Consider the following 24681-nt stretch of genomic DNA (forward strand, 5'->3'; position numbering starts at 1 on the left):
CATGGACAGCCCCCACAGCTTCTGGCCTCCAGCCTGTAGGGAGCTGCTGGTCCTGCAGGCCTCTGACCCTAGACTGTGTTTTATGTTTAAACCTTCCAAAGATTACAAACCTTTCTGTTTTCCTTACTTGGACACAACTTGAAACTTCTACAAGAATGCTTTTTTCTTTCTAATAGCCTCCTTCATCCCATTTGTTCATGACAGCTCCCTTCTCTGGATTTTTTCAGTCTTTTTTAGGTTGTATGCATTTCTTTTGAGCTTGCAAAAGGTGTCTTTAATCAGTCTCTGTGCCACTTGTAAAAATGTGACTTTTGCAGCCGATTCTTTTTTCTTCCTTGTAACAAGCTTACTCATTTTTATTCAGTGACCCTCTTTGAAATGGTGGTACAGTTTTTTTGGCTTTTGTTGCCCCTTCAAGGGCATAGATTCTAATCTACATCAAAGCAGTTATTGACTACGGCTAGAAATTTACTTTGAGTCATACCCCGATATGTGATGTGCTTGTACAAGACAGGCAGAAATATCCAACAGCCCTAATATTTATCTGCCCCACTTCTAGGGACATTTTTCAGTGTTATGAAGGTGTTCTGTTTCCCAGGTGTCTTTGGGGGTTTGATCCAGAGCATGGCTTATATTTATAGCCTATGTCTTTCTTGATGTCATCTGCCTTGGCCAGTGCTGAAAGGGAGTCTGTGGTTGTTGAACATGAATGGACTGTTAACTGCCAGATGGATCTGGTAACCGTGAGCACTCATTCTCTAATGAGTAAAAAGAAACCAAAAAAGAATCCTTGAGCTTGCCTGTGGAGGGACAGAATGTAAGAAAATAAAGATAGTGCAGAAGGTAGTCTCACACCTGAGGAGCTGCACTAATCACCAAAGATTAGGAACAGGCCTGCCCTTAATAGGCCACAGCTGTGTCCAGTGAAAAGTCGAATGCTACAAAAGAGTGGGTTAGCTGGGTGAGGAGTGAGATGGAGTTTGTTGGCTGAGCTGTGAAGGAGTGAGTGTTGTGAGGAGCTGGCCATGAGAAATCACCGAGAAGGTATGGGAGCTTTGCAATAAGATGACAACACTTGCCCAGTGATCTGAAGTGGTCCATATCAAAATACAGCATAGCTGAAGACTTGCTGTGCCTGCAAGGAGGACTGGCCTATGTGTAAGAATTTTCCCGCTGCAGACCAATGTAGCTCTGAATAAGAAATCAAGAAGCAATGATGGAGATATGTGATCAGAATCCTCTGGAGAGACCTATCACTCAGGTCACTAGGCAGGGTCTCTGAGAAGAAATCAAGGACATAATTCTGTTCTAATTATGTTCTTTACAAAAGACACAATTAATGAAGTAATGTAAAATTTTGGGTTTAGGCAAGGGACCTCTGCAAGGATCCAGTCATCTTCCAGAAATTTAGTTTGTGACAATTATCTGTAACTAACTGTGGTGATCATATCAGTATTGAGGCAACCTCCTAAGCAATGTAAGCAGTTCTGGAGGTGCCCAGACTGAGGATGGGTTAGGGCTATGGAAGCCCCAAGAAAGCTCTGTGTTGATGAGGGGGTTACCTGCTGTTCAGCCAAAGAAGAAAACATACACTTTGCGATGCTGCAAACAGTCAGTTAATGGAGATGACAGCAATTGGTGAGACAATTTCTGTCTTAATTTTTATGGTGATGTTTTTGGCAGGAGATTGAGGCTGCATAGGCAAATTATCTTGGAACTTTTTGTTTGCTTGTTTTGTGTTTGTTTTTTTTTTTCACCTCTTCATTTTTTTTTTCTGCACAGTTTGGCTTATTTATCATAATATTTTGTCTGTTTTCTCGTGGTCTTTAGGAGCTCAAGGAGTGTGTGTATTTTAGGTTTCCTGTTCTGTGTTGTTTGTAGGCATGGACTTCACACAGTATATTAGTTCTTTTTCTCCCTGAAAGTTGTAACTCTTTAATTATCTATGTTTGTTGTTGGTTTTGTTGAGTTTCCAATAGATTTATTTAGACAAGATTTTTGTTGGTGGGAAAGAAACAGGAGGATCTAGACTTCCAGATGTAGATCCAGAATGGTGGTATCATTGGAATAAACTACTAAGTGGCAGAACAACTCAAAAGTTGGGATTTAGAGATGGATGGACGCAAGCTCAGGCAGAAAAGGGGGTTGAGGGTTGCCCTTTATTTGAAGGAACAGTTGGAATGCATGGGACTCATGTGTGAAGGTTTTGATTCAATAGAAGGGAAAAGATTTTCGGTAGAAGGATGATTATGCAATGGAAATGGTTGCCTAGGGAAGGAATCACCTTTCTTGCAAGTTTTGGAGGTGCCTCTGTCTAATGTACCAAGTGACCCAGTCTGAATTCAGATGCTTTATGCAGCTGTGACTCGTCAACCACTCTGCGAGTGGGAGAGTCTGTGATATGGTGCATCATGGCAGGAGGGTGAGGTGTTTTCACCTTTGTCTTAGTATGTCAAAAATCTCTACATATGTCTCCTTAAAGGAACAAACTAGATATGTTAGACAACTCAGGATGATCGCCCTGTGGGTGCACTGTTGAGATACTACTTTCTGAAGTTGTTCTACATTCCTGTAGAAAGCAAAGGGAGACGACCCATCCTTTGATCAGCATTGAACTCCGATTTATTGATCCACCATGCACATTTTATAACAGTGTTAATTAAGTTCATACATATTGCAAAACCCGAGCTCATCATAGCTTACAGATTACACATCAACCCCTCCTTTTGTTTTCAATACCTGTGGTTTGTTATTGAGACCAAGACTTGTTTTCTCATCCTGTTATGAACGGTTCTCAAGGCCTCCACGTTTGTCACTTTTGCTTTCCCATGCTTATCCAAGGACAAGATATTTACTTGTTATTAAAAAACAACCTGAGAACTTCTGCTGTTTACAGAAACGTGCCTGAGAATTTTGTTGTTTACAGGAACAGGCTTTGAGAATTTACAGTTTACAGCTGCCTTTTACTTTTCAATCAGCTGTATATGATTATGGCATGTCTGAACAAAACTGTATAAGCCATGTCTGAGCAAAATTCTCCAACACATTCCTATGTGGTAGCATTTCTGAATCCCTTCTAATCACATCACAGGAGAAAAAGGGAGAAACACATCATAATTCTGTAAGTAATTCACAAGACTGCAGTGCCATTGTGTTAGTGGTATTGTAGAACAAACTATTTAGGAATAGCTAATTGCTTTCATATTTTTGTTTATATTCTTCCCCCCAAATTAGTGTGGACTGTTGCAATTTCTTATAAGAAACTTCAGCAAATAGAAATTGGCTTTTCTCTGAGTTGTCTTAGAATAAATTATGTGTTTTCAGAGGAAAGACAGACATGCCTGAGGATAAAGGTATGGTATCTGTGCACACTGGATAGAAATCTCTATAAATATGGTATTGGTATCGTGCATACTTAAAAGATTAGTGTCAACACAGGTTATCTATCGTGTAGGGGCAAGTCAAGCAAGTTAGACCTGCCTCAGGGATGGTTTACCCTGTATATCCAACTATTCAGACAATGTTGCTGTGGCTATTTTGGAAGAAAAGACTGAGGGATGATTTTTCCATCACTCCAGGCTTCCCATTCATTGGTATTGTCTCCATTTCCTCCATTGGGCTTTGATGGGTACAGGTGATGGGTGTCCTGTTAGTCTTTAGGATAAGTAAGACCTAAATGGAGCAACATCTCCCCCCCAGCCCCTCTTCCCCAGGAGGAGTTTGATGCAACCTGTGCATCTGTTGCACAGTGGATGGAACACACTGGAAGTAGATGATGCATTTAGTCCATGTGGACATTTTTCCGTCACTGGGCAATTTCCAGGGCATTTAATATTAGATTTTTAATTATTTTTTGTAAATTTTATTAATATACTTGGCTTACTTCTTTGCACAGCTACATGTTTTATCGATTAATGGTGTATGGATGCTTTGCATAGGAAATTCCATGTTGTAAAAGTTCAAGAATAATTTTTGTGGTATAGACTATAATGTGAACCTTTATAAGTACATAGCATTGAAAAATTTGGAAAATATGTAGTTGGGGAAGCTTGACAGCTCAAGAATCATATAGGAATTAATTTATTTCTCTGTGCCACATGAAAAAATATATGCTTCTCCCAGCTCCACAGAACTTTTATTTGGACCCACTGATAATATAAGCCTGCTTTCATTTGTCTAAGTAGGAATGTAAAATAGTATGTAAAATTTAGGTGATGAGATCATGGTAGTATGAAGGTCTTTTCATTGGTTCATTTAACTTTGGACTGATTATAAACATAACTAATTAATTTTGCATGTTCTTGTTAATTATAATGACATTCAGTGGTGCTCTTCTGGTTATGAGCTTCTGTGTGTCTTTCTATCACAGAAATGTGAAATCCTGAAATCAGGAAGAAAGGTGGTGTCTGTACTGTTTGCAGTTCTGCAGTTTATATAATAGTCTTCAAAAATTGTATTTTTTGTAGTTTAAATTAATGTGTTGAAGTAGTTCAAATATAATTAAAATACACAGTCTGCTAGGTAAATTTGCATGTTTTCATAGTTTTAGAAGCTATACATTATAGATTGTAAGTGATGCATTTTCAAATAAATTTCAGGACCCATTGACGTAGTGCAATTTAAGACTTGTTCAGAAGTCCTGCTATGAATTAAGAGGTTTTTTTTAATTGTGTGAGTCCTATGTGATAGAGAGTTGGAAGCTACAGATACCAGTGAATGTTTATGTCTTTAAAATACTAAACAATCTCTTCAGCAAGTCATTTTTGCTTTAGTGAAACCAGTGGTGATTTCGGCTCAATTGATGTGATTGAAAACAAGCGTACCTAATATTAACAATAGATAGCCCTCAACCAGGTCCTAAAATTTTCTTGCATGCTTTGGTGAGTAGTGCTCCACCAAAATATTTTATACAGATACCCACTTCAAGCAGTAATGCAGTTTGAACCATTTTTACTGTAGAAGAAATCTGAACAAGCAGTTCTTACCTGAAATAGTCACACATCATGGCAACTTGATCTATCAAACAGGAGACCTGCTTAAGTGCTATAGTGCACTTTGGTGGGATTATTTGCATTTTAAAAAATACCAAAAAACACCAAGGAGGCAGGATAAGGAGTAAAACCATGTAGTCTCAAATCAAAATACTATCTTAGAGGCAGTGTACAAACATATAACAGGTAAACTTATCCTAATGATTTGTGATCTAAATGTGAAATAAGCTAAGATGTGATGGCAGCAAGTAAATGAATGAGTTAAAGAAATAGCTTGCAGCACATGGGCATTGTATTTATTTAAGTCAAGTTTCTAAGTCTTCATCCAGGAATGAATTTGACTTTCATTTTAATTAAGTATTCTAGGGATTTCTGATACAACTATGACAATTAACATTCTGTCAGGATGCTTTTAAAGCTTCGGTTAACAAAGTCTGTGAATTTGTAAATTTTTAAGGCTCAGATGGAATTGTTAGATGTTGGAAAATGGGAACATATCTCTGTAAGCACTGTCAGTAGGGGAGAGGTAAACAATTAAAGCTCTACCTGCTGGTACCCAAGGGATGGAATCTTCTAGTTCAGGTGGAAGGTAGAGAAATGTTAGTGTTAGACTGGAATAACTGGAATAATTCAGATCCAGGTTTTAGGATGCTAACAAAAATCAAAACAAATAAAAGTTTATAACAGAAGTAATATTATTTTTTAGGAGTCTTCTGCCTTTGTCAGGTAAACCACACTGAAATGTGTCATAAATGAAACAGAAGTCAATAGATAAGATTCTAAAGATGAAAATTGGCATAGTTAAAAAGAGAATTGGTAGGCAAGACCTGCTATCTGTCTGTGACCTGTCACACCTACTTTGTGCATCCTCACCAATTTAAATAGTTCTTATTGATTTCTGAAGAAGTATAGAAATCCAGAAATAGACCAAATAAAATAATTGAGATTAATGATTGTAGGTTTTTTTTTCATATTAAGACTAATTACCAAAAATATTATAATGAAAAATTTCTTCTGAAAAGGCTTTATCTCAACAAAATGGGTCCTATTTTGGTACAGGATTTCATGTATAATAACTGACTGTCCTGGCTTTATTTCTGAGATGAAGCGCTAAGTGATGTTTGATACACTCCAAGCTAAGAAAACTGATGATTTGAAAATATTTTGGTGTAGTGGAGTATAGGAAAAAAAAGAAATACAGAATATTTGCATTTAAAGCTTACATATTATCTGTCAACAAGATGCAGTGTTGAAGAAATAACTGTAATGTGTATTTAGGTCTAGAATTCAGGTGCACAAGAAACTTCAAAGACAGAGACATAGCTATTTAGAGGCAAAACTGCAACCTTTTAATGGGAAATAGGTCAGCGAGATGAATGCTTTTCACTCAGTTGGTTGGACATTTACATTGTGGATCCAGGGTGTCCGCATGACCATCAAGCAAAGTTTCGTTGACACATATTTTACTTTTCGAAAACTTTTAAGAATTACCACCCACCTTCACCTCCTCATATTTGCCTTAGGTTCCTTACCTGTTTTCTAACATTTCCTTCTCTTTTTTGCTTTGTATTAAGCTCATAAGATATCCTTCTCATTTCCCAGTGCTGTCCTACTGTGCAGGGGTTTCATGAAGTGTTTATTTCTCCAGCCTGTCATTCTTTGCTCTCGCTTCTTCACTTGCTCTACTACAGAGGCTGCCAGGTAGCTTTCAGTTTTCTAGGAACTTCGACCTTCCCAGCAGGTTTTGTTACACTCTACAAACAAAGGAAGCAGTTAGAACTGCAGCTCTTTTAAATGTCCAAACATCTTGTAACAAAGTGTGTATTAATAATGCCAGTTGGAACACAGATTTTTTTTTTTTTTAACTGTGGGAAAGAAGTCTTTTCTTTAAAAAATTTTACATTCATTTTACTCTTCAGCCTGCTTCTGTCTGACCTTGTCAGCAAGAGAGAATTGCCAAGAGGCACCATCGAGAGGCTGGTAGGATCTACTTCAGAGATAGCAGTTTCAGGCATTAAGTCTGTGTCTATATTAGTAAATTAAACAATGCCCGGAAATATTTCCATGTCTCTGCCATAGTGAATGTCTTTGTGAACTAACATTGTTCCAGAAAATTCCCAGACATTTATTTGACCACCTCCATTAGACAATTTTTATGGAACCCTTTTGTTTCAGAGCATATGTGACTATGCTACATAGGTGTAGGATTATCCTACATAGATGAGGATTGTCTGTGCCAGTTGATTTCAGGCAAGAGAAATGTGCTGAGGCATAGGTGTAATATAAATGTTCTACAGACCTGCATGTTCTTTATTTCTTCTGCCTTGTCCAACCTTCTCTCTTCATTGCAGTCTTCCAGTCTCAGCTTCAAAGCTGGTGGTTTTTTTTTACTTTTTGCTTGTCCTTTTGACCTTCCTAGCACACATACAGATTTAAATTTTATTGGCATGCTGTCTCCCAGCTTCTGTCCCTTCCTTCAGATGACCCTGTGGACTTACTGGTAGTGATATTGTGTGCAGTTCTCTGCCTGAAACAAACTACTTCAGGGAAGCCTTCGTTTTGTTTGCCTTTGGTTACTACAATAATAAAAATAGAATAAAACCACAGGACTAGAATTTGAGTGATGCCTTAGCTGTCACTCTGCTGCACAGAAGAAACTTGGTGAGCAGCTATATTTCTTTGTGGACTACCTTTAATCTTATTACTTGTTAAGAGAACAAATTAGAGGGAATGATTAAGCCAGATTCTATGTTGGTTTTTTAAAATGATTCTAAATAGCTGTAAACATTTCTCTCTGTTTTGTCAGGATTGTGGTACTAGAATTGATCTTGGACATCACTTCAGTTCAAGGTTGAAGTTAAAAGGTGTTTTTGAGGCTTAGAAGAAGCAGGTGAGTACAAATCAATCATCACAAATCAAACAGATTTTTTTTTTTTGCAACTTCCATTTGTGCCGGTGTTGTAGTTCTTGCTGAACAATCCAAATTCAGCTAGGTGGTCTCTGCTTTCCCTGATTCACTGAGATGTATGACTGCTTGTATTGGGACTAGATAGCAGACAATATCTGATTCATGTAGCATTTCCCTACATACCTTTTCATGAAAATAGGTGAAACCATGATTCTGCCACCCAGGTCTCTGGAACTCTGGAGTTAACTTACACTGTACAGTTTCATTACATCAGCTGTATTAGGAGTATGATAATTAGGCTAATTTGTTTTGAAAATTGTTTTAGACTGTATCTCTTGTGAAAAATAGAATTTTAAAAGGAAAAGACATTATAATAAATAGTGAAGAATTCCTAAGTTTGGATATTCCTTGTTTCTTGAAACTAGGATGATCTGTATTCCTTGGGTAACCAGGAATTCCATCATGTCAAGGATATAAGATCAAGGCCTTATTTCAGCTGCTGTGTGTGTTAACAGGCTGAACCTGCCTGGGACAGCACACTATCAATGGGTACAGTGCCACTGGGGCCTTGGCATGCCTGCACTGAGTACCTTGCTTTGCTCCACAGCTATCTTCCATGCATCATGTACAAGTGGCTATCAGGTCTTTTTAACTTAGACTGGAAAAGGAGATCCTGAAGAAGTTAGTGTAAGATGAGAGCTTAGCAAGGCCGTCACATTTATTTTGGGGTTTTCATAATTGCTATTGCAACAAAAAAAAAATGTTGAGTGTTGCAGTTGTTCATATTCTACATTTCCTACGGAGGTATAAATTTTTTTGAGAATATGCCCAGAACTTTTCAAATTCAAAGTTTTTAGGCAATATTTCAACATATAAATTGCAAAATATGGTCAGTTGGGCCTGGTACTAAATTTTTATGATCCAGATGTCAACAGGGTGCAACAAACTTGCCAAAATAGCAACCAGACCAAATTCTTCTGCGTACACCAGGAATTAGAAACAAATATGTAAATACAAATAATATGCCATGTGTACCAACTGCTAAAGTATTACTAGATACTCTGATATACCCATATACTCCATAATATTGGTATATCCATCTTAATGTATTGATGCCTCTGGAAGGAAAGAAGAAACAGCTGTTCCACAGGAGTTAATGATGATGACAGTAATTAGTCCTGAAACTATGTTTATAACAAGTTTTTTGGCGTTTTACCCTGTGTGAAGAACAACAGCCCTTTCTGACCTAGTTCAAAGTAGTGTAAAAGAAGACTGTTCTGGTGTGTGTTTCACTGTGACTGTCTTCAATGGGTAATAAGAAAGGAAAATTGTTTTATTCTGATTTAACTTCACCTTTTTCCAAGGAGTTAAGGCAACTGGCTGGAAGGGTATAGTGTGAATATGGTAAAGCCAGGAAAAGAAGGAAGATTAGATGTAAATGTTGTAAGTCAAAGGATATACAGCACTATACAGGAAAACTGTAGATATTACTGATATCATGTGCAAACCTTTACATGACTATATGTTAGTATTTAGTAATATATTTATTTGCAAAACAGTGGGGTTTTCTTCATTATTCAGTAGAAAAAAAAACAGTGAGAAATATCAGATTCTTTGCTTTCTATGTAGCAATGGAAATATGGCTGGATTTCTGTGACATATCTATTTGTACTTGCCTGAATGGTGTAACTTATATGTAGTTATGTTAGATAGTTTTTTGATAGTGTCAGTATTTTGGAAAACTGATAGAAACTGGAGTTTGATGGAAACTGTAGTTTAAATCTGTTGAATCAGCAAGGGTGTTTTTGTTTTTAAAGGATATTTTCTCTGGAAGTTTTCTATGTTCTGACAAATAATGGCCAAAATGCAGTGTAACCGAGTTGTGCAACTCTGATATTTTGGCAGTACAATTTTATTGAATTCCAGTATGTCTGAAACTTAAAGCATATGAAAGAAAGTAACTGCTGTTCTGCTTCCTCCATTATTTTCTTCCATAACTTTAAGTTAAATATATTCTATAAAAATGTTTTCTGTAAAGGAAGCCAAAATCTTTTTGGCCTTTTTAGTGTTGGTCTCTACTTCTTGCAATATGTGAAAGTGGAGAAGGAATGTTTTTGCAGTCAATGAGGAAACAGTAGTAAATTCTGAATGCTAGTTCTTCAGTATGGTATTTAAAATCAATAGGTTTTTTTATGGCAGGATATGGTGTCTTTGAAATGATTGAAAACTGAGATTCAGTTATAAATGTAGTGATAGATGTGCATAAAAATAAAATTGCAATTATGAATACATTTTTAATCAACAGAGAGAAAAAAATCTGTTTGTTTTTTGTCCTCTCAATAGAACACTTAACTCTATAGGAGTAAGTTTTAGAAAAACTGAGACAGTGCTCCGAGAAACGTGAAAGCAAACATGTTCTGTTTTCTGACTGATGACTCAAATAGACAGTTTTGAGACTGCTAGTGATACATTTACATCTATGTTTTCTGAGTTACTTAGGCTTTGAAAAAAAAGCGAAATAAATGCTGGTATTAATGATTATTAAATTGATCTAGCTCTTCTGTGTTGTCAGTTTGGAGAAGAGGAGACATTGTGCTCATTCCAGTTTATTTCTGGTACTACAGGAAACAAAAACTTGAAATGTCACAGCTCATGTACATGTATATGCACACATTTCATGTACTATGAAATATTTAGTCTATATGCATGTGTTTATTTTGTGGAGGGCAAACATAATTACACTGTTAGATTAGTACAGAAGCATATCTCGTGTAGGTATCTTGCATCTGCATGGAAATTGACTCAAGTCATGTAAGGACTCGTTGCTGGTGACCATGTTGGTGACCAACATGTCAAAGGTAGGATGTTTTCCACTGGCTGCATAATGGACTGGCATTAAGTTTGTCCACAAGGAAATCTAAACCTTTCACATGTCTGCTCAGAAAGCAAAGGAGTTTTAATACTTCTGTAAGTGAATGAAAGGAGGGTATGCAGCATAATGCTGAAAGAGAAGGATGGTATCTGGTTTGCAAGAAGTAATTAGATGTGGTTTGATGGGCTTTGTCTTTTATATGGCTTCTAACAGGAAGAATTTGAAACATAAACAGTACTTTATGCTTTATTGGAATTGTATTAGAACAGAGACCCTATTTTTCTTAGAATTCTGAATTATCTTTTCAGGGTGATTTTGAATAGCTATAAATTGGTGATTTGAGGGGGAACCTGAAGTCAACTTTTGTCAAAAAGTAGTGCGCATTGATAGACTTGAATTTGTGACCTGGAAAGATGAGGCAGTAAGTTTTTGCTATGATTATATGTAATGTCAAACTATGGATTTAAACTGGCCAGCTTTCAATTCAACTAAACAATAAGTATGGTCTTAATGGTCTGATTTGCTAGGAAGAGCATTGTTAAGTAATTTTTCACAGCCCATATAAAATATGAACTTGCATCAGTTATTACAAAGTTTGTGCTTTGGGAGGTGTTTTTGTGGCATCTAGGAGTGATGCTCCACATTTGTTGGAAGTATTTGTTAATGATACTGTCTTGAAAAATGAGTTACTGCTTAAATACATTGATTGTTTTGTTGTTTCTAGCACAGAAATTTTTAAGGAAAAGATAGTTGAAACCTGATGTGTTTTTTCAGCTGTATGAAATGAGGAGAAAATGGTGTGCATCTTAATAATTCTATGGTTCTTTTTCCTATGTGACATGAATGGGAGAGGTGAGAACTCTTAATTTTTAACTGAACTGAATTCAGGTTTCTAAATGTGGCCTGCTTGAGAACAGAGTACCATTACTGTAGTTGTCATGTAAAATGAAGTTGGAGTCTGAATCTCCTTTTTAGCTGTCAGCTTTATTAAGGAGCTACTGGTGTGTTGAACTAGGCACACACATTATATAAGTGGTGTGTGGTGGTGTCTGGGGGGAATTTTCTCTCTCTCCACTGCTGCTTTATTAGGTCCTGCTCACTCACTCTCTGCTGCCCTGTCTCACTGCAGCTTTCTGGCTGCAGCTCACAGCACTGTGGCTCTAATGTAGATTGACGCCTTTGCCAGAGGACTGATTGAAACTTGTGTCTCAGAGTTGTTAATGCTCACTCAACCATTTTATTGAAGATAAAGTAAATAAAATAGATTGCCATATGAGAATTCTCTGAAATCAAATGGAATAATTTGACAGGTTTAAGCCCATGAAAAAGCCTGAGCATTGAAACAGATGGGAATACTTTTTATGTACAATATACCAGGAAAAGGTGTCTACTGGCTTGCTGTTACACTGTTAATGGCTTTTACCAAAATTATAATTGTTGAAAATATCATTTCCATTGGTGTTTAAATTGTTAGTTCTCTAAAACAGAGTGATTATTTCTAATATAAAAGTAATGGGTATACTGATTTTAGTTTCTTATTGCTTCTGATAGTTTAAGAGAGTGGTGATAGATAACCAGTCTATTAAAATGTAATTTAAAGAAATAAGAGTGAGTTTAGTATTTGAGAAAGTAATTCTGTGAAATGCAAAATAGATTGTTAGTTTACAGATTTTTAGTAATCATTAAGTGACATAATTTTGAATATTACAGGTAAAGTTGCTAAAAAAGCCCTAACATTTCTAAAAGTATAGCAGTACAATGCACAAGAACTATGAGGTACTAAAGTTAGTGTGACAAACTGCTCAGCACAATGGTCAACAAGTCCCAAATATTCTTCTCAACATTTTTATTTTAGAAAGAATTTCTGTGTGTAAGCATTGTCTCTGCTATTTTCAGAAAGAAGACAATACATAATAATTTGTGACTAAAGACACAGTAGATGACATATGACTCTTATTTTATTATCTGGATGAAAATGAGTATTGGTCTTTTTAGTCACACTAGTGCACTCCTTCTTACTAGTTGGGCCACTTCTTCCAGATAGCAAAACACACCTGTGTTTTAATTTAGAACAATAAATTATGTCAAACTCAGAGTTAATAAAGGAAATAAAAACAAAAGAAGTTAAAAAAAATATCAGCAAATTTGGCAGATGCAGCCTTGGTTTACCACTTGAAAACACAGTCATTTAAATATCCAGTACTAATTTTTCTTTTTTCTTTATGTTTAAACAAAATCTGTTCTTTTTTGGATTGGAGAGGAGAGAGATGTTATGTATCAATTGTATTTCATTTTTTAAATTTAAGAAATTGATTGTAAAAGTTTGTACTATTTGTACTTCTAGGTGGGATACTAGTGAGATTTCATGAATATTGGGTAAGGAATAAATTATGAATGAGCTATTTGAAAATGACCTGCAGGAGTGAGTTGACAGACTAGGAAAACATAGTAAGGGTAGATTTCCAGGTTAAATGTTAGCCGGAATACACAGCTAGTTATGCTTATGTATTCAGTGGCAGGATTGGTATTGGTCAAAATCATATTTTCAGTAAGTAAATAGACCTAAGAAGCGTGAATGATACTCTTCTCTTTTTTTTTCACATCCTCTGTGTATTTTTAAGAGCAAAAATTACTCTATTGTGCTTATAAGGCAGAGCCCTGGCCCCAGGTCTTTCTTCTCTTGTTGCCATGCTGATGTCTGTATGTGGCCAAACTCATGATGCTCTCAAAGCAGTTCCAGACTTAAAATTTCAACGTTTACCCCATGGTACTCCTTCTGTTCGTTCAGTATGATAAAAGGGTCATCAACACCTTTGTCTTTCCTAGGGACAGAATAGAAGACGACACAAATCTGAAAAGAAAAAAAAAAAAATTAAAAAAAAAATATATCTCCCTGTTTTAACCCTTTCATTTTCCATGTCTCAAGTTTTTTGGAAGTCTTGCCATTTGGAGGGAACAGAGAAAATTAATTTTGCTGCTTTTAATTATATACATAGAATTACTTTGGATTTTTTCTGTGAAAGGAAGTCCAAGACAAAGAATCCCTGCTCATTTCTGTGTTATGTAGCCTTTTCTCTCTCATAGCTTTTTCCAGTTAAATTGTAAAGCCATTATGCCCTTAGCACAATCTTTGGGTAAAAATTCTGAGGCCTGTGAGCACTCCAACACAGATTGATTTAGACAGAATAAAAGCTGTTTTTATCAAGAGAAAAAGAAGCCTCAATAGTTGTTTACTTTACTTGGGATTTCTCTAAAACTTAAAAAAATCAAATGTGGTTTTCCATATTGCTCAGAACAACTTATTTGTGCCGTTTTCCTCAGCATGGTCTCTTATTTGACTGTGTCTGAAGTAATTCTGATTTTCATCTAACTATTTCCTATGTTCTTCAATACAAAAAAAAATTATCTGGTAAAAAAATTATCTGTATTTTTGACATGCTTTTGAAGTTACCTTATCAAGAAATCATTCTATGATAAATGTTATGAACTAGCTATTTTAAATCCTTATTAAAAAAATAAATGAACGTAGGCAATGAAGAAAGCAATTCAGTACAAGTAACTACATATGGAAGAAATAGCATCACGTGTAATTCCTGAAAATAAATGGGATCTTGAAAATGGAATAGATGTTTATTTGATTGCTTTGAGAGTTAGCCTCCCTAAAAAGCTGATTTTAAATGAGTTTTGTGTTTGTAAGTGGTACTTGTTAACTGTCTTGGGGAGTGATTTCTTCTCTTCTCTGGAAAATGCATTATGGGATCTAGGAAAGAAAGAGGTAATGATTTTTTTTAATGTGGCTGCTGTCATCTAGGAACTGGACAGAGATCATTGTCCCTCAGGAACTAGGCCTCAGAATTTTGAATGTAGTCTGTAAAACAGCTATTTAGTGGTAATTGTTGTCAGTCACAGCCTATAGAATATAGGATCTTACCGGTTATTTGGTGGAGAAAGCTGTGCTTAACTACATCTTTTTTTTTTTTTTTTTCCTCTGGTAAATTCTGATTGTTCACAATTGAATTTTTGAAGAAACATTTTTTTTCCCCTGAGCTTGACTTGTCTAGGGAAGTAAAAACCAGGTGGTTTTTTTTTGTTCATGTGGTCATTCTGGTCCTACATCCAAACATAAGCATATAGATTTGAGTACCTATATATAAATTCCTTTATTTGTGACAGATCCAGTGAAGGTTTTGCGAAAAAACCCTACCAGGCATGTAATCAAAGGCTTCAAAGTTCAAATTGCTTAATATAGTTTGCACAATATATGTTACTTCTCAAGAAAAAGGTGTGGGACATGGTACCTCAGTATATAAAATACAAAAATTTAATTCCACAATCTATATACTTTGGTTAAGTATAGTTCTATAGGTAACAGCACTAATGGGAGATGGACTGTAATTTTAACTCAATGCTTTCGTATTTGAGAGAGAAACTAAGTTAAATATTGTTTTAGATCTGTCAGGATACATATGGATGTATAGTTGGTGTAAGAGTTTGCAGCCCAAGATAATTCTGTGTTATTTGGGTGAAGCTGTTTACTAAACACTTCAAATTGGAGCAGATGGATAGTGTGCTATGACAAATACATGTGACCTCATGTCTTAAATGTTTTGCAGCTAATTTGAAACTAATATTAATTATCTGCATGCTACCGTCAAGTTGCTGGAAATTTAGCTTTCTTCTTTTCAAGATTAAAATTTTCTCACATGGTCATTTGTCATTCATTTTAACTTAGTTTTCTCCTTGCTCTAAGATACATTTTCATGATGTAATGCAAATCCAGTTCTCTTTTTTATCACTTCAATTAGACCTATAGCATATACAAAATTTCTACTCATTCCTGTCAAAGGCTTTTAGATACAGGTGGATGTATTTTTTCTCAAATTTGGTGTTTGCTACTTGTTTAAAAAAAGATAAATTCAGGGGTCTGTCATCTTTGCATCATCCCTCACCACCTTCTTATATGGAATTTTACTTCTAAGATTCCTTCTTTTTAAAAACATACAAACAAGCAAAAAAATTTCCAAAAACAACAAACAAAAAACCAACAAAAACCCCCAAACCAACAAAACAAACTTCTTCACTGAAATTTTGCCTCAGGCCAGTTTCTCTCAGCTGGATAAGTGGACTAAATGAATGACAGCATTATTATTTATTTTATTTTTTAAAATAAGACTGAAATGTTGAACCGAATTACTGAATGAGTGGAAAAATATTTAAAGTTTTCTCTCATGACAGAATCAATTTATATTTGCTCTTTTGAGTAATACTATTATAAAGAATGTGAAAATTAGCATTTCCATTTGCGAATTTTTCATCTTCACTGTAGAAGTATTAGACCCACCCCTATTTGGTATTGATAATGCTTTTAACTAAGGGTTACCTAACTATTGATAATCCTTTTAACTAAGGCACATACTTAGTTAATGAACAGGTGCTTAAGTTCTAGATATCTTTTTCCTCTCTCTCAAATTCTTTATTGCCCCTCCACCAGAACTTGTAACTGCATTTTTTCTTGCTTCTCTTCTTCAACCTGACAAAAAGGAAACTAAATTAATGTGGAAAGGATGCCCAGCTGATGCCATAGAAAATTCATAGCAGTTTGAACCATGCCCATTGGTCTGCACTAAAGGGACAAAACAAATGGCCAGGTTTTGGTCCTTTTGCCAGCTCTGTTGTGGCAGCAGCAGCTCTGGTGTTGAGAGGGTAACAAACAGTGGGGAGAGGAAGGAGAGGGAAGGAGCAGCCGTAACTGCTGCAGCTGTTTGCTGAGTGAGCATATGCTGCAGCCCTTGAGCCTCCACAGAACAGCTTTTCCCAGGTCAGTGCTTGATTCACATGCGCAATAAGCCCCCAAAATTTGATCTGAACACCTGCTTACTTGTTTTTCCAAGGGAAGATGTCCTACTGTGGAAGTCCCAGAGTTACTTACTTATCCTTAAAGTATAATGGAATAGTCCAGTTTCTTACAGTAAAGTGACATTTTCCCCCTGGTTTTTTGCATGTTGAGCTTTTACAGAATTGGTTATTTGCTATTTCTGTCTCTAGAAAATTTTCTGAATACAATATATTTGCATATTATTAGAACTAGATCTGAAGAAGAATTAGCACTTACATTGTTTTATTTTTGCAATTCCAAATATTTTTCATTAAAGGTATTTCAAATTTATTTGATTGATTAGGCCTGAAAAAGCTATATATTGGATGGGTTGAATGTATTTTATAGGACAGTGTTTTTAAATTATTATGTTATGAACTTGAATGCCCTGTCCATTACTTAAAAGATCCCAGAAGATGGAGCATGTGATTTAATGTCCTCTTTTTCATTTTGCAAGCTTGACCTCTGTTCCCAACCTCGAGACGAGGGCAGACAAAGTGCTGTGAGTGACTGGCACTTGCTGCTATGGAGGTGCCATCTCCTGCATCCTCCTCAGGTCCCACAGTAGCAGCCAGTCTGCTGCATGGATGTGAACTTTCCAGTGAGATTCTGTCCTTTGCTGGCCAAATTCACCTCCTGCATTACTTCTTTAGATGCCCTGTGAAAATCCTCTCTTTGCTTCAGCTTCTGCCCCAGAGACCCCTCTTTCCCAGATGAGCTCTAGCTGTGCAGAAGCACCTGGAGCAGCACTGGGATATTTGGAGCAGCTAGTTTGCTCCCCTGTAAGACAGAATGTCACATACATGGAGGCTGTTATTGGGTGTGTTTAGTTATTTCATGTGTGTTTGGGCAGTTGTATATTTGTGAGAGCTGACAATTTGGGATCTGTCCCAAATTGTTTTTGAGAAAGATGTTCAGTGTTTTCTTAAGTTAATAAAGATTTCTTCATTTTCTAGGAAGGTAATTCAAGGAAAATCCTAAGATACTCCTTAATATTTGGGATGTGATTTGGGCTGTGAAGGCTGGTGATAGCTTGCATGAAGATGGAGGGACTTATTCTGACAGTGAAGTCCTTGATTTCTGGTAACCTGTAAGGCTGTGCTGAAGATGGGTGTGAATAGATACAGGTATTTCTAAAAACCATGTTTGACAGAGGTATTAGCTATTGAGGCAAGTGATTTTTCACTTGTTAGTCTGTAGTAAAACCGTCTTTGCTGTGCATCTTTTTGATTGCCTTTACTGTCAAAAATGCAAACTTGTTAATGAAATTACAGTTACTAAATAATTACAATTATTAAATGATTTGTATTTATTTCTAGTGTCAGACATTTAAATTATTAGCATATAATAACAGATAAAATGTCTAAATCATTGTGTAAGTTGACAGACACTGTTAGTGTCTTCAAACTGTTGAAATGGACTTACTTGGTTATCTAAAAAAAGGTCAATTTCCTATAACTTTACAGGAAGTTATCAAGGAGGTTTTTTAATTTCTTAGTGCTTTGATATATTTGAGATTTGCTCTATGAGCTGTTCATTTCCCTTAATCTAATAACTTAGCTAGTTATTTGCACTATACTGGTGAGTGGTTACTTCTCTATAAGATTAAAAATGAAGATTATAATAGGACCCTGGGATGAAAGAAATGTTTCTCTTATGTATTCAAACTGCCTAATAGGAATGAAAAGCATGTTCAATAATTTGGTTTTGCCATGTAGTATAATAGTTGCTGTTAAATATAACTTCTGTGTTGCAAATACAAAAAAAATTAAAAACACAAAAAAATAGATTTGATCTCATTTGACCTTTGTGACGTTCAGTCAGTTAGAAGGTTTGTAAGATGTTTAATTACCAAATGGTCTGATCATTATTCATCTCATCATTTGATATATAACGTCAAGTGAATTGCCTCCCTGGAGTGCACTGTGTTTCACAGATCAATAGATTTAGTAAGAGCTTGAAGGAGAGCTTTATACATTCATAGAAAAGAAGGAGAAGTATATCCTCCTTGTAAAATGGCTTATGCAGTTATTCTCTGAGCTTTGCAGACTTATTGTTTTATTTACATCTCAGGAATACAAAATCCTGTAACATAAAGGCATTTATTAAAATATTTTAAACCTCTTTATAAGAAAAAAACTGCTATCCTACTCTATGTGATCAGCTAGCTTTAAAAGTCAGTCCTGACCATTTCATTTATTTATTTTAGTAATTATACTTGTTAAAACAGATTTTTGCTTTGATACACCAACACATGGTATGATGAAAGGCTGTCTAAATACAATAGACACTATTGCTTATACTATTCACATTTTTGGTTTCTGCAGTTTAAGTATGGTTAGTCTTGACTGATTTTTGTTGTTTAATGTTTGTGGGGATTGAGGGTTTTTTCTCCCATTCGTTGTGTCAAGGATATTTATGAACACTTCCAGAGGAGAGGATAAAGTGTGTTCCTAAGTGACTGACTTAATATCTATGAATTAAAAAAAAATAAATATGATAATTTATAATTAATTGTATAAAGGATAATTACATACAGGATGCTTCATGTTTACTTAGGCTTTTCTGAGTGTATTACTCTTGTCCGATATAGATGAGCAATCTTTGGGCATGTCTGTCTGATTTCTTACCATTGATGGAAGGGCTTTTCAAATGACTGAAAGAGACTTGTACAAGTGCTCAAGCACTGGTATTTGTTGCTGTTTTTCTTCTGTAAGTTTTACAAACTTGACTTGCTCTTTTGACTCACCAGCTTTCTGCTAAAAAACTAAAAAACAATATTTCTTCTTTAACTTTTATTAACAAAGGTAAGCTTTTTAGCATAAATTTATGCCTTGTTGTTTGTCCTTGCGTCAGTCAGGCACTGAGGAAACTGCATTTCAGCTAAGCAAATCTTCCCTGCTGCGGGACAGAAGCAACGTTTACTTGAAAATTCTGCTCCCTTATTCATCTGTCACTTATAACCCATCATCTACTCAAAGATTAATTTGAATTGTGAACAATATCTAAGCTTCCTTAATCCCTTGCTCTTGTCCTTTTTCCTGAGCTGCTGTACTGTGACGGAAAGGCCATAATTCTGAAGCTTCTTATTCCTCAGGCCTACCTAAAGTAACTCCCTTTGGGAGCCAATTGATGTTTTAGCAAGGAAATTCTTACCTCTTTCTGAGACCAACCTGGAAAAATTGTCAGGAGACATTCACACTCTCAGATGTTCACGCTGTGGAATTCTTGTAAATGTAAAATCTAATTTGTGTGGGTTCTTTGCACCAGCATTGTTCAAGGTCAGATGAAATTGTGTGAAATACAAGGCAGCATTTCTGAGATTTCATTCCTTCCTCTATATGTGCAACGTTTTTCATCTGATCAGTAAAGCAAGTAATAAAAAAATTCATTAACAATTAAAGTAGATTGTAATATGGACTTATCTTTTAGAACTGTACATATCAATAGTCATCTCTTCCAGGACATTCTTGTTAAAGCAGAATTCATTTGTTGCGATTCGCATTTATTTGCCCCTACGTATTTCCTGTTATCAGTAAATAGCTTAATGTGATATGTACTTGAAGTTCAAAGTTCATTTTGGATGAAAAATAAGTAAAATAATAAGTAAAATAATTAATAATTAATTTTTGAATAATTTCTGTTGTAGTTTAGTAGGTGCTTTAGCTGTCAGGGTAAAGAGCCCATTACCAACAAAGTACAGACACACTCTGGAATACTGTGTTCAGTTTAAGAGGATCTGATGGTCTGTGAATGCATCCAGAGGATGGCAACAAAACTGGTGAGCAGACTGCAGGAAATATCCCATGAAGAGTGGCCAGGGACTTTGGGTTTATCAAATTTGGAGGAAGGGAGGCTGAGGGGTGACCTCTTTGCTCTGTACAGCTTCCCAAGGAGAGATGGAGCAGCTGATCACTTCTCCCGGGGATCCAGTGGTAGAATTTGTGGGAATACTTCAAAGCTGCACCTGGGGTGTCTGACTGGGCATTTGGAAACCTTTCTTTATGGAGAGGTTGGTCAAACACTGGAGCAGGCTTCCCAAAGTGGGGGTGCATGTGCCAAGCCTGTCAGTGTTTACACCATCCTTAATAACATTTAATTTTTAGCAGCCCTGAATTGGTCAGGCAGCTGGATTAGAGTATAGTTGCATGTTGCTTTCCAACTGAAAATAGTCTGTGCCATGCTCTGCTACGCTATCCTATAGAATCATAGGATCACTAATGCTGGAAAAGACCTCACCCAGTCTATGCCATGCTATTCTAGACAGCAGTGGTAGAGGTCAGAAATTACTTGTTTTCATAGTATTTTTATGAAGAGTTTGCAGAGGTGTGAGTATGGAAATTGAGTTTATTTCCAGACAGTGTTCCTGAAGGTTTCTGCAGTGAAACATGTATTCTGACAAGGTTCCCAGAGCATCACTTTCCTTGTCCTGACATCCCATAGTGACAGGAAGGCAAAAGCAAGAGGAAAAGGCAGGTGCACTTAGGTTCTAGGTCCATCCTGTCCCACTCTAGATACTGGAGCTGAAAAGATCTCTTGGACCTTTCAGATGGATATGAATATTGTGTTTTGTCTTATGTCCTTTGGACCTGTTATGAGCTAAAAGAATCAGTAAGGAATGCATTAATTAGGATCAACTTTTAGAGGATATAGTATCCAGAAACATTTGCCAAATATGATTGTAAGTTTATTCTGTATGATGCCGTTTTGAGCTAAAAAAGAGTTAAGGAAACAACATGTATTTATGTAGAAAATCTGAAGTATTACACATTGTCTATTTTTTGTATCTGTTTGAAGCAACAAGTAGTGGAGTTTGCAGTGTTAGATTTTTGTAATTGGAGTTGAGGACAAGGAGGGCCTCTTATAAAAATAATTTCCTTCACAATTAAAGGAGAAAAAGTCCTAAAATTCCTTCAGAAATAAAGCTCAGGACAAATACAGGAAAGTCATCTCAATTTGCATCCAGAAACATAAAAACTCCTATAAAAAGTGAGTTAGTAGAGCCATTTTCATAAAAAAGGGTAGTTGTGCAGTTTGAAAACTCATGAAGTAAGAAGTCTTGGTTGATTTCTCGCCATAACATTAATGTACATTCATTGACAACCATAGTTAATGTGCACTGCAACAAGATATGTAGGTGAAGCTGCCAGTAAATTAACCTTGCAATTAAGTCTGATCAGTTTTTGCTTTACTGAAAGAGTAGGGCTATGTATCTCCAAGTTGTATTAGAGATGAATAGTTTGTTCATGCCTTGTTTTGCTCTTTGATTAAAAACTGCTTTTAGAAACTCCACAGCCACGAATCTGTGACTTTCCCTCTAAGATTTACTTTGTCACAACTGGAAAACATTGTCTTAAAAACTGCATGGTATACAGGCATGGTGAAAATGGTATGTTTTGAGTTTTTCACTCCTTTTTGCACAAATATTTGTATGCTGATATTTAAGGGGAAATTTACTACAGAAATTTTAAGAAAATTGATTGAGTTTTAATAATCTGATAAAGTTCAAAGCATTTGTTTATTCTGCTTGTCTGGAATTGCAGTGTGATACCAGGATCGGATTAATTTAAAAGTAAGTTTTCACATGGGTCCTCACAATAACCTTCCTTTCAAAAATCAAACCACCAAACAAAAAACAACGTCCTCCCTCAAAAGAAATCCCCCAAACAACCCACAAATAATGCTCCTTCCCACCTAACCTACAAAAACCAAAACCAACAAACCCAAACTAAAGCACCTGAAGGAACCCCATAAAACCAAATCTCAGAAAATCAAAAGCCGTGGTCAGGATATTATGGTCACAGAAATGTGATTTTACAATGTTGTATGTTGTAAATTGTTTTGTACTTGGGATAACAGTCACAGTTTGTGTGCATCTGCTAGAGGTACCTTTAATGTCACTGTTTTTTGGAAAGCAGAAGCTGTGTAGGAGCTGTAGCACAATCCTCACTACAACCATGTAAATCCATCTGTGACAAGGCATGTGCTTGTCTGCTGGAATGCATGTTCCATGGGTGTCTGCACAACTGAATTAACTCACTGTTTAGTATAGTTCTGTGTCTTGAAGACTATCCTGTAAAGCCTTAAGCAAGATCTCTGACACTTGGCATCCTTCCTTCTCTCCATACCAGAGAGATTATTTGAGAGTTTATCTCCTTTTTCCATTTATTATGATTACCTGAGTAACCATGGAACACTTCTTAACAAATGTTTGTTTTGTATTACCAGCAGCAGTGGCTGCAGGTAGTGGTGTACTTTGCATCTTAACCCACAGAAGGGGACTGTGGTGCTGTGAGTCAGCTTTCAGAAACCCCTTGCTTGTCCAGCTGCAACAGAAAGCAGAGACTCATATTATCAAAATTTTCTTGCCGTGGCTACTCATTTGGGATTATCATGTATGGGAACCCATCCACTAGGAAATGCAGATTCGTTGAAGTAACTTGTGGAATATTGTTTTCTCCTTCATCAAAATTTTTTTTGGTTGGTTGTTATTTGGTTTTTTTCCCTCCCTTCTTCCTCACCCAACCTTTTTATTCAACCAAATGGAACAAACAAAGCAAGCTCTAAAATTTCAATAGATCATACATGATGGATAAATTCCAGAAATACTGAGATTACAGATTTGTGACCCGTGTCAAAAAGAATTGTCACCTGGAATTTTAGTTATTTGTATTTGATGCACTAGTCTTCTGAGGTTCCAAAGCTGGGGCTACACACTAATACTCTGTTCCTATCCCCTTTCTTTGAAACAATGTGTGTGGGGCTGGCAGAATATTTTTCTTTTAATGTATAATGTCTAATCAGTTTTTGTTATTAGTAATTTAGAACCTGATTTATTAAAATACCATTGTAAGGTATAGTGTCCCGTTCAGGTAAGAATTTTGTATGTTACTGTCTTGTAACCATTCAATGTAAAATGTTCATTTTGTGTCTTGGAACAAGTATTTCTGTACCCAAATATCAATTTTTATTTGGAAAGACATAAAATTGAGAGGATACTGTAAATAGTCAGATCTTGGAGACACCTTACTGTAAATGAAATAATTTTTTAATAAGAGTTGGGTAGGTATGTGAATAGCTATTAAAAAACCCCTAAAATATTAATGTCAAATACTAAAAATACTTTTCCAAAAGTTATTAACTTTTTATTGGACTTGAGTATATGATTATTCTGTTAGGGTTTGGTTTCTCTATTTATCTTTAATTGTTACTTTTGTAGTTTCCTTATTTATCTGGTTTGACTATAAAGGCAAGGGGTTTTTTTCTTGGTTTTCTTACAATTCTATGCTTAATAGTCAATAATGGAATTATTTGTGGACACCCAGGTGTTGCTGAACAGCAGTCACTCTGCCCTGTATAGTGATCTGGGGTTCCTGCAGCGTCTGTCTGTGGGACAGGAGGTACAGAGGCAGTTAATAATTGCATATTTATTTTGGTTCTCAGGCAGGTTCTGCAGCCAGTGCTGAGTTTATCAGAGCTGTGGCTGGATGGGGCACAGCGCTTGGACTGGCTACTTTCACACTAGCTCCAGTAATTATGTGGAAAATGTGGTTGCAACAGCGGCTTCAGTATGCCTAAACCTCAGTCTAGGTCTTTTAAAGGGACATGAAAGATCAGCTTTAGTTCATGCAGCTCTCCTCCTGTTTTTAGGAAATCTTTTTTCCATCTTGCTTTCTGCCCTAGTAGCAGAAGTGTCTGCAGAATAGATGAAGCTAGTCTGATGTTTGATACTTCAAAACTTATTTTAGCTGAGTTTGGGTTTGTTAAATTGATATAAAATCACAGAGTCATAGAACTGTTCAGAGAAGGGACATTAAATATTGTCTAGTTCCAACCTCCCCTCCATGGGCAAGAACACTTTCTATTATACTGGGTTACTCCAAGCCCTGTCCTACCTGGCCTTGAACACTTCCAGGGATAGGAAAAGGTTTACGTTATGTTGCCATCCAAATTTTTCAGTAATTTTTCCTCTGTAAATCAGCCAGATTAATGATAGCATTTCAGGGTGGACTTAGTAATCTGTATTTGATGTGGT

The 24681-nt window shown here is 36.1% G+C and overlaps 1 protein-coding gene across 5 annotated transcripts in view; it reads left to right on the top strand.

Moving 5' to 3' along the window:
* The window catches only part of FOXP2 (forkhead box P2), a 399281-nt gene that overhangs the window by 112144 nt on the left and 262456 nt on the right, over positions 1-24681 (top strand). For 4 of the 5 annotated variants that reach the window (XM_058022205.1, XM_058022208.1, XM_058022209.1 and 1 more), the window contains exon 3: positions 7798-7881. The exons of the other annotated variant lie outside the window; for it this stretch is intronic. The gene's annotated coding sequence lies outside the window, so the exon portion shown is untranslated. The remainder of the gene's footprint in view (positions 1-7797; positions 7882-24681) is intronic. 5 annotated transcript variants of the gene reach the window in all.

Source organism: Melospiza georgiana, chromosome 4, assembly GCF_028018845.1.
Source record: "Melospiza georgiana isolate bMelGeo1 chromosome 4, bMelGeo1.pri, whole genome shotgun sequence".
NCBI classification, from domain to species: domain Eukaryota; kingdom Metazoa; phylum Chordata; class Aves; order Passeriformes; family Passerellidae; genus Melospiza; species Melospiza georgiana.